The sequence below is a fragment of the Hirundo rustica genome, chromosome 2 (genome assembly GCF_015227805.2).
Source record: "Hirundo rustica isolate bHirRus1 chromosome 2, bHirRus1.pri.v3, whole genome shotgun sequence".
Classification (NCBI taxonomy): domain Eukaryota; kingdom Metazoa; phylum Chordata; class Aves; order Passeriformes; family Hirundinidae; genus Hirundo; species Hirundo rustica.
Window position 1 is genome coordinate 17,030,092 of NC_053451.1, and position 11,748 is coordinate 17,041,839.

Consider the following 11,748-nt stretch of genomic DNA (forward strand, 5'->3'; position numbering starts at 1 on the left):
ACTGAAGAGCCTCTGTTGTGGGGCATTTTAATGCGCAGCTCTAGACAGAAGTAGGTACTGAATCAATTTTTCCTCTGTTATGACAAATGGGGAAATGTACAACCTCAGGAAAATAAATCACCTTTTCTAAAAGCTGTTTACAGGAGAGTGACTATATCAAGCAGTCAAACTATTTTCCTGGCAATTCATTGCATGATCAATACATGAATAGCAGGTTACAATAAGAAGTGTATGCTGTGAAATTAAAACAGGGCCAAGTGTTTGAATGCATGGTACTCTTTCCTACTTTTGGTACGCTTTCCAGCCTTAGCCAGGTCATCAAATACATCATTCACTTTTGCAATCATTCTGGTTAGCAAAAGCAAGGTGGGTGACCATAAAGAAGAATTTATTTAAGCAAAAGGGTAGCTTCATAAGGTACTTTAAAAAATTATGTTACGTCATCCTGCAAAAGATATGTTACTTTATGCCACTGTCAGACACCTCCAAAAGCAAATGCAATTTCACTGTTCTCTATCCTGGTCCTCATATATTCACTGTAGCCTTCAGACAGCCTAAGTCCTTCAGAAGCTTTCTACCAATAAATGTTAAAATTAATCTTTCTTCAGGCATTAGACTCAAAATGAAAATATGCTTTATTTCCATATTTTCTTTCAGAGTACTTGAACTGTTTCAGTCCAGTGCCTGAAAACCTAAACTTTTGAGTCATTTAACCAGTGTTTTTGTTGTTCATCTGTCTGTCTTGGTTGCGCCTGACCTCTGGGATGATTGCAATAGAAAAAACATTCAGTTTTTCTTTCTTTCCTTTCTTCATTATGACTCAACATCCTTCTCCTCTCCGGGGTATGACTACACTTCATAGGGAATAGGTCCAAAGTTTCAACATTTCAAGTGTCTCACTCGCAAATGCTTTTGTCATTTAAGAAATCTCAGGGTACCCATTTTTGCAGAAACACTGAACATTCCCTGGGTTATAGTCTGGTGGGGGGGGAGTTAGCATTTTTCTAGAGGAGCAACAAAGCAGTACCCCAGATAATGAAGTGCTAAGGAGGCTTCTGGGTTAAAACAGTTCAGAGTGAAAGCAATAACCAGGTATGTGTGGGGATATTGCACTACCAGCGGTTAGTTCTCCTAAACTAAGCATATGCAGAGGGGTCATCCCAAATTGCTACTTCAGGAGACTCTCAATAGGCTTTATTATAAGATAAAGAAAACAGATGGGTTCTTCCCACTCTAGTAGCTTGTTTTGTGAAGAGATGACTCTTTTCCCCAGAGTGACCCCTTCGCAGGGGGACAGCACATGGTAACAGTGGGGTCTGTTATGCATTTAGTCTGTGATCCCGTGAATGCACATCCTTAGTCCCTGGAGCATCAAGTGTTTCACCAGGTCTCCATCCATCTTCCCAAACTCCTGGTGTTTCCATCAGTCCATATGTGGATATGCATCTGGCTGGAAACTGAGAGCCTGCTGGTTTCAGGCTCAGCAGTTTTCTGCTGCAGAGATTTAATTCATCCAAAGCCCTCCCAGGTGCAACCCTACAGCATTACTCGAGGCTGGAAACAGTCACTGAGCCCTGCATGACGTACTCTGGTTTTCCCACCTGTACTTGCATTTCCTAAGAGAGTTTGAGAGAGCTAACTCTGTTAAAATGCCTGGTCTGGACAGCCTGGCTACGGTAATTTCACTTCACCCCCTGAACACCTCTGGTCTTTTCCCAGATCAATCAGCTCAGACATTGCTGTCTGACAAAATTACAACCATTGACAGCGTTTACTCCAAGCTTCCAGGAAGGCAAATCCATTTTTCATTCATAAATAGTTTTCCTCTTTTAAGTACCTTTATGAGGGTACCAAAGAATTCTCATTCTTTGGTCTTTTCATATAGCTACCCCAGCCTAGCTAAGCAGACCTCTTAGTTTCCGTAGGTTGACACTTTTAAATTTGTTTCCCATTTTTTGCCATTGTTTACACATGGTTTATATCCCTTCTCACAGAATCAAAAATAATTCTCATTCTATTCAAGAAAAGAAGCCCCTTTTTTTTCCCCCATTGAAATGTTACTGCTTAATCTAAGGATGATGGTTTCAAAAACGATATCTGAGTGGAAAAAAAAAAAAAAAAAAAAAGGAAACAAATCAGATTTTACCAAGACACCAGTTTCCATTTTAAGAAGATTTCATGTGAATTTGGACCATATTAGCTGTAGGTTTAAGAGAATCACACTTACAATTGCTTTTAAAAAGACAGTTTACTAGAATAGGATTTACTTCTAGATAGAAAGCAATTTTTTCTCATTTTTTGTAAAGAGAGAATGTAAAAATATTTTCCCATGATTAACACCATGCTTTCCCAGGACAAACAAAAGACTTTTGTAAGCCAGAAACCACACACACACACACACACACACACACACACACACAAAAAAAAAAAAAAAAAAAAGCAAGCATGTGTGTTCCCAAGGATTAAAAACAGTATTACACACATACAGCAGAAGACGGTAAGGAAATAAATTCTAAAATAGTGCATTCAAAACCTTCAAAAACCATTTTAAAATAAGAGTCAGTTTTTCAGCTGACACATATTTACACAGCCCTGAGGTTTCAATCACTTACATACATACCACAGTAGCTCCTTGATAGCTCAATTTACAGTTAGAAAATGTTATCTAAATGTAGATTAAAAAACTGCTTTTGTGTTTGCAAGTTCACTGGAGGGAGCGGTTTGCCTTTCATTTACTGGAACGTAAAATGGACAAATCTTCTATATGATGCGTACAGAAGTCACATTTGATGTGGCTGTGGGTACAACAGGGTCATCAGCTTCTGCCCTGTGAAACTAGAAGATGGGCCTTCATATCAATTTTTCCTAATGACTCCCCAGCACTTTTGCTGTGGAGGCTTCTGATGGCAGCATCCTGCAGAACTGTGTGGCCATGGGTTTAATTTGGGAGTTATGTCTCTCGCCTAACCCAGTTAAAAGCATTCCCACCACAAAAGCATGGGACAGGCATCTCCAAAAGGAGTTTCAACACACCTGTCTCGGACACCAGCCACAGAAAGGGAACAATTACCCCGTGGAGATGCCTACCTAGTTCTGTCAAATACACAGGACCCTAGATAGTAGCTTAGACTAGACAGCTACATTTTAGATGGCTAAAGATAGGTGAGGTTAATCTCACCTTTAGCCTTGGGATATGTCACAATTTACCTCTGGAGAATGCATTAGTTAAGTTTCTATGGTAGGAAACTAGCTTCAGTATAGAAAGGATAAGAAGAGTGAACAAGGGCAGGAGACAACACACCCAATATTAAGGATAGCCTAAATATTGCACAGTATAGCCTGTGCCCTGTAGTCCACACAACTAACCCGCAGACTAGAGCCCTTTCATCTCTCTGGGCCAGTATCAATCCACAGACCAGCCAGAGCTCAATAAATCGAGCTACAAACTTGTGGCAGCTGAGGCTGGAGCTTTTAGGGTGCCAGAAGCAGTAAACAACACAGAGACAGCTACATCCAGGCTTCATAAGGAATTACCAACATTTGATAGAATGGGACTTAGTGTCCCATTAATGCCACCCATGTATCAGAAAAATAAATCTATTTCAAAAAAGGAACATTTTCCCTTACTTTCTTCTGATGATATTGTTATTTGTTATCATGCACACTAACTTTGTGAGTATTTATCACCTAAGTTTTTATATTGTTTTAAATGCTTAAAACATTAATTATTCACCTGCAGGAAGATGTATGTCCTTGATTTTCAGCTTAGATTGCCAGATCTCCTTTTTTTTTGGTTTTACTTCTCTTTTTTAGGAAAAAAAAAAATTGACTAGGTTTGGGTTTTTTTCTTTTTTTTTTTTTTTTTTTTTTTCATTTTTCCTCTTCTAGTTGTGTCTAATTTCAATGCAGAAAGTACTTACACAGTTCTTCAGTCTGACTGTGAATGAAAACCAAGCTATTACACTGCAACTTCACTCCCTATTGTGTGGGAAGTAAGAATTGCATCATCCCTAAGATCCAGAACAGGAGATGAAGATCCCTTCTTGGTGGGTACGGTCCAGTATTTTGTAGTCAATCTTTCGACCAAAGTAAGAGCTCATTTTGTTTTGAATAGTTTCTTCTCTCTTCTGTTTCCCTCTCTTCCTCACAAAAATCTTTCTGGAAGACTAAAGAAACCCCAAACCTCCCAACTTTCAGTTGAGTATTAGGTATTTCAAATTTTATGCTTAAACGTTGTAAGCATCTCATACTCCTGCAACTCGATTTTTACCATCTAAACAGTTGTCTTTATGTGTGAGTACCAGGGAATTAGGAATTCCCAACATGTGTAAGTTAAGTATTGTTAGTGCTCAAATTTCAAGCCAAATGCTACTTTTTGGATAGCATTACCTAATGTAATGGTTTAATGCTTTGTTCATTGAACTTGCAAACACAGGATGACTCATGATTTTTGAACTTGCAAACGCAGGATGACTCATGACTTTTAAGAGAACCTTTTAATTTGCAAACACATGATGACTCATGATTTTTTAGACGCATGTGCTTTTGCTTAACAAGGCTTTTGAGTTCCAGGAAAAGGAACTGTAACCATTTTGGCGAAGAAAGAAGATGGCCTCCTAGCAACAAGATAACACATATAGCGAAACCAACAGGATAACAGGAGAAGGAACTGTATAAAACGGGACTGGAAGGCCGTAACCAGGCGGCAGTGGGCGAAGTGCAGACTCCCCTGTCGCCCAGCGCTGCATTTGCTTATGCCCCGCTTGCTGTAATTAATAAAATTCTAACTGGGACTAAACCTTAAGTTGTGCAATTTATAACAATTTGGTGCCGTGACTCGGATGAGAATGTTCCGGCAGAATAGGAATACTGGGGAGGCGCCCCACCTCAGGTGGCCCCAGGATCTCTGTAACCTACCCCGCTCTCACCGACGAACCTAAAACTCTGGACATAAGCAAAGGAGACCGGTCGACCCTATAAACTTTGTGCACAAAGGTCCGGACGAAGACGCAGGATGCGTAAGTATTATGTGGAATTACACACGGGAAGCTGTTCGGTCGGGGTCGGGTATCCTGGAGTGTGCTGAGTGAGAGGGGAGCCAGCAGCCGGACACCCCAAGTGAGTGGGGACCCTCAGTAGTGCGGCTCCCATTGCCCGTGAGGGCGTGGGCCACGAACAAGGGGAAGCGATTGGTTGCACACGTGTGATAGAAGGCACTCCAGAAGATGGGACAGGGGAAGAGCAAGCCCCCTCCACCCATGAAACTCCCACCTGTGCCTAAAGACAGTCCGTTAGGATTCATGCTAGCTGAATGGAAGCAGTATCCTGGGACTAGAGACAAGGATAAGGCCAAAATGATACGCTATTGTATAGAAGTATGGGGTGGGAAAGAAATATCTAGGATTTTTTTTTTTTTTTTTTTTTTTGGCCTGTATTTGACGACGATTGGGTTAGGCAGAAACTCAACTTATGGGTAAGCACTAAGACTCCTTAGTGCTTCAGTCAGGAGGAAAGCGACTAGGCAAGTATATGGGTTGAGACCCTGAGAGTGTTTTTATTAAGCCTAAAAGAAAAACCTGACTCTCGTGAAGATAAGAAAAGAGGGAAACGAGAGGAAGAAGTTCCCTTAGTTCCACCACCGTATGTACCACCACAAGCCCCTCCACTCCCGGATAATGAAAATGCACAGGAACAAGCTGAGGCCCCACCTAGAGGTCCGATGACCAGACAAAGGGCGAGACAACAGAATTTATACCCTTTAAGGGAAATGCCCATGGGGGGACCTCAGGCTGGGATAGGGTTTATCTCTGTCCCACTAAGCTCAGGGGACGTACAGGACTTCAAAAAGGAAATGGGGAACTTGTTAGAAGATCCACTAGGAGTATCAGAGAGAGTGGACCAATTCCTAGGTCCCAATATTTATACTTGGGATGAATTACAATCCATATTGGGCATCCTTTTTACATCTGAAGAGAAAAACATGATTAGACGTGCAGGAATGCGCATTTGGGATGCCCAGCAGGTCAGGGGCTCTATTTGCTGGGGACCAGGACACACCAGGAGCCCTTGATAAAATTAAAGATAGGTCCCCAGCGCCAGGAATTCGAGTTCCTGGTAGACACAGGGGCTGAAAGATCAACCATTCAAAAACTGCCCCTTGGGTGCACCTTTGCCCGAGAAACTGCCCTGGTAGTTGGGGCAAAGGGGGAGCCTTTTGAAGTAAAATCAGTAAAGGATGGCCTACTTGCTTACAAGCAGTTGTAGCCTGTGCGCTCCTGATGGAAGAAGCACACAAAATAACATTTAACAGCCAATTAAAGGTGTTATCTCCTCATAATATTAGGGGAATTTTACAACAAAAAGCAGATAAGTGGATTACAGACTCCAGACTTTTAAAATATGAAGGCATCCTTCTAGACTCCCCTAAATTGACCCTAGAAGTGACGGGCTTGCAAAATCCGGCCCAATTTTCATATGGGGAGCCAGATGAAAAGGAATTAGCTCATAACTGCATGACAACTATTGAGGAGCAAACTAAAATAAGACCAGACTTAGAGGAGGAAGAATTAGAAACAGGGGAAAGGCTATTTGTAGATGGATCATCACGGGTTATAGAAGGAAAAAGTGTCAGGCTATGCAATTATAGGGGGACCAGAACTAGAGGTTGTAGAATCAGGCCCCCTGAATAAAACTTGGTCTGCACAAGCCTGTGAATTGTATGCTGTATTAAGAGCGTTAGAAAGATTAAAAGATAAAGAAGGGACAATTTATACAGACTCTAAATATGCATTTGGGGTAGTGCACACCTTTGGGAAAATATGGGAAGAAAGGGGATTAATGAACTCCCAGGGAAAGGATTTAATACATCAGGAATTAATCAACAGGGTATTAATAGCATTGAGAAAACCTAAGAAAATTGCGGTGGTACATTTGAGAGGACATCAGAGAGGAATAGATTTTAGAAGTAGAGGAAACAATGCAGCAGATCAGGAGGCCAAGAAAGCTGCTCTAATGATAATACGACAAAAAGAAAAAGGGGGGCAGGGGACAGAGTCATTGGATGAGGAGAAAGCAGAATACAGATTTACTAAAACAGAAGAGCAGAGGTTATCTCAAATGGGAATATGTAAAGACCAGGATGGAAAATGGAAACTCTCTGATGGACGAGAAGTATTGCCAAACGCAATAGCGCTGGAAATTTTGCATAGAATACACGAGAAAACTCACTGGGGAACCCAAGCTATAGTAGATCAGTTTGGAATTAAATATATGTGTATTGGAATTCATAACCTGGCCAAACAAGTAGTAGCGGGATGCACAACGTGTTTGCAAGTGAACAAGGCCAACTTTAGAAAACAACCTCTGGGAGGACGACCATTAGCCCAAAGGCCGTTTGCAAACATACAAGTAGATTTTACAGAATTACACAAGGTCGGGAGAGTGAAGTATTTGTTAGTTATAATAGATCACTTAACTCATTATGTGGAGGCATTTACCCCCACCAGAGCTACCACGCAAGCTGTGGTAAAAGTGCTGCTAGAAAATATAATCCCCAGGTATGGGGCACCTGAAACAATAGACTCCGACAGAGGCCCCCATTTTGTGTCCAAAATCCTTAATGAAACAATGGAGTCCCTGGGAATTAAGTGGGAACACCATACTCCATGGCACCCTCAGAGTTCAGGACGGGTGGAAAGGATGAATGGGGAAATTAAAAAAACAGTTAACTAAATTAATGATTGAAACCAAACTATCATGGACAAAATGCTTACCGCTTGCGTTGCTGAATATAAGAAACCAGCCAAGAACAGACATAGGTCCATCTCCTTTCGAAATGTTGTACGGGATGCCTTATCATGTAGAGAAGCCTTTAACCCATCCCAGTGTAAGAGACCAGGACATCAATCAATACATCACTGCCTTAATGGCATATTGAGAAGAAATGTGGAAGAAGGGTCTTATAGTACAACAACCCCCATTAGAGATTGCACTGCATCAAATAAAACCAGGGGACTGGGTATTAATCAAAACATGGAAAGACACTGCCCTAGCGCCCCGATGGGAAGGACCTTACCTTGTATTACTCACAACAGAAACAGCAATAAGAACAGCTGAGAAGGGATGGACTCATGCTAGCAGGATCAAGGGCCCTGTGAGAGAACCAACTACCGAGTGGAAAGTTGTCAGCTCACCGGGAAGCCTGAAATTAAGACTGAAGAGATAAGTAAAAGACTGAATGAACAGATTTACAATTGAATATTTACCCAATCCATATTTAGTAATGATGATGTTAGAATAAGATGCAAGAAAGCAAACTGTAACTGTTACCCATTTGTATGTTATAACTGTAAAGTGTGTGGAGAAGGGTGGTGGACTCACTGCTATAGGGGAAGACCCCTAGAGGGGTTTGCACCCCTTGCTGGAAATTACAAAGAAATTGGCTACTAAACCTAAAAGTATCTCTTGGAGAATTAACTGTAGAATCCAGCGAATGGTGGGAGATATTTGCCAAAGGAGCAAATCCAGACTTGTATTGTCTAAACGTGCCCAGCCCATTCGTAGCAGAAATAGTTGAAAGGCGTTGCCGAAAGGAGCTACAGGAGCTCAGATGCAACTCTCCACAAGTTAAAAGAGCAAACTGGTATTCTTATGTTGTCCGAAGTCGTAGAGCAGGGCAATCACTACCTCCTGAAGAATTCCCCTGCTGCCGAGAAGATGGTACCCCTCGTGGCTCGAAGCACCCGAGTCGACGAGTGAGGCAAAGGGAGAAAAAGTGGTGGAGGAAAGAGCCTCGCTTATGGGACAACAAGGCGATGTTTGCTGAACTGCCAAAAGAATGGGACTGATAGTATTACTGAGTTATGGCATCGTCACCACCAAAGGGAGCTTTCAGAAGAGAAAGAATACAAAATAGCCAGTGAGACCAAGCACCCGAATCTGCACACCATAATATGGATGCTATCATTATTAGTATGTTGTACTACCGCAGAGCACGATAACCCCCATCAACCTTTTAAGTGGTCCTTGATCCGATGGGAAGACCATAAAGTATTGTCCTCCATGATTACCCCAGGGAATCCCTCTTTTCAGTGTAAATTGAAAGATCTTTTTCCAGTTTGGCCACCTGTATTCCTTGGGGCCTTTTATTTTTGTCCTGCCTCAAATCCGGGAAAACCATATTGTAACTATCCTGGGCATTATTATTGTGCGCACTGGGGATGCGAAACAGTATCCTTTGGATTCCCCCCTGGAGGAGGAAAAGATCAATTCATATCTGTAAAATGGTATCCCTATGGATGTAAAGAACCCCAAATATGGCAAGACGGAGGGCTATGACAGCGGGGGAATTGTAAAGGAATTTGGATGAATGTTACTAAAGGGGACGATCAAGCGTGGGTAACACGAAAACTGTGGGGGGCACGATTATGGGAACCTGGTACAGACAGAGGGGGACACTTTTTAATCAAAAAGGAACCAGCACCACAAGACTCAGAACTTATTGGGCCAAATTCTGTGCTGCAGGAAGAACAGGAATTAGAACAACAATATAAAGGTCAAAGAGACGAGATAAAGAATAGTAATGTAGCCCCTACTGTTAAAGGAGTTGTAAAAACAAGACTAGAGTATAGTGCATTATAGAAAATAATGCAAGCTAGTTACCACTTATTAAATATAACACATCCGAATTTGACACGAGAATACTGGCTATGTTATAGCATTAGGCCTCCCTTTTATGAAGGTATAGGTAGTACACAAAAAGTACGACGTATCAATGGAACCAATCCAGCGCAATGCCTTTGGAAACAGAATAAAACCGAAACACAAGGGGTAACCTTATCCCAAGTAACGGGTAAAGGGAGGTGTATAGGAAAAATACCACCAGAAAAAGAATACTTATGTGGAGTAATTATGACACAAAGAGAAGAGGATAAACCTGCAGGATGGCTCCTCCCTGCAGCGAATACAAAGTGGGTATGCAACAATATAGGCGTCACCCCCTGTTTATCATTAAAGGTTTTTAATTATGCTCGAGATTACTGTATCCAAGTAACCATTGTCCCCAGAATAATTTACCACTCAACTGATTATATTTACCAGCAACATACCACTGCAGAGCATCATCTAGTAAAAAGGGAACCCTTTACTGCCCTGACCATTGCAACCCTGCTGACTATAGGAGGAGTAGGAGCGGGGACAGGAGTAGATAAATAAATCAGCATTGATAAATCAGCAAAAAGAAATGAAGACATTGCGAATGTCAGTAGATGAGGATTTAAGAAGAATCGAGCAAGCCATTGATGGGTTAGTAAAGTCAGTAAGATCTTTATCTGAAGCAGTGTTACAAAATCGCAGGGGTCTAGATCTTTTGTTCTTGCAACAAGGTGGCCTGTGTGTAGCCCTAAAAGAAGATTGTTGCGCATATGCTAACCACACAGGAGTAGTAATAGATACCATGACAGAATTAAGAAACCGACTAGAACAAAGGAAGCGAGAAAGAGAGGCAAACCAAAACTGGTATGAATCTTGGTTTAATTATTCCCCTTGGCTGACTACCCTGCTATCCACGATTGCGGGACCACTGATTTTATTGATACTTGGATTAACCTTTGGACCATGTATTTTTAATAAATTGATAACAATTGTGAAGGGACGCTTAGAAGCAGCACATTTAATGCTTATTAGAGCAAAATATGAATCGCTACCAGAAGACTCAGAAGATGAGAGATTAGAATGGGCTAGACAGGAATTAAAAAGATTCAATGAACAAATTTAGGCTGAAAGAAAAAGGGGGGATTGTAACGGGTTAATGCTTTGTTCATTGAACTTGCAAACACAGGATGACTCATGATTTTTGAACTTGCAAACACAGGATGACTCATGACTTTTAAGAGAACCTTTTAACTTGCAAACACATGATGACTCATGATTTTTTAGACACATGTGCTTTTGCTTAACAAGGCTTTTGAGTTCCAGGAAAAGGAACTGTAACCGTTTTGGCAAAGATAGAAGATGGCCTCCTAGCAACAAGATAACACATATTGCAAAACCAACAGGATAACAGGAGAAGGAACTGTATAAAACGGGACTGGAAGGCTGTAACCAGGCAGCAGTGGGCGGAGTGCAGACTCCCCTGTCGCCCAGCGCTGCATTTGCTTATGCCCTGCTTGCTGTAATTAATAAAATTCTAACCGGGACTAAACCTTAAGTTGTGCAATTTATAACACCTAATAGCTGTAAAAATAAATGTAAATTCCAACAAATTGCTGAGGTTATTTTGTGATGCAACTCTTTGTACTGGTGAATACGTTGACCAATTAATAAATAAAAAAAATTAAATTCTGCCTTCTTGAAAGGTGAAAGGCCATTAGCGAACAGACATCGAAGGAAAATCTATACTAGCCTCTACCAAAACTGAAAGCCTACTGTAAAAACAGCCGAGGAAAGTTACGTGACGCTTAAATACAGCGTAAAACAGTGTGTCACTCTACGAGACACAAAACCAATCATTCAAAGGCTCGCTAAATTGTTAAACCGGGTTAAAACATCTTAACAATGAAAATCCCGCCAGCACTCTTGGCAGCGCATCATTCGCCGTCATTAACGTTTTACTCGGGAGCTCCTGGAGGAGGCCGCCTTCACTGGTGCCCTTGGATAAACAGGTACGTGGAATTTGGGACGGAGGGAAGGAAGGGAAGGAAGGAAAGAAGGAAAAAAGGGAAGGAAGAGAGGGAAAGGGGAGAGGGAAGG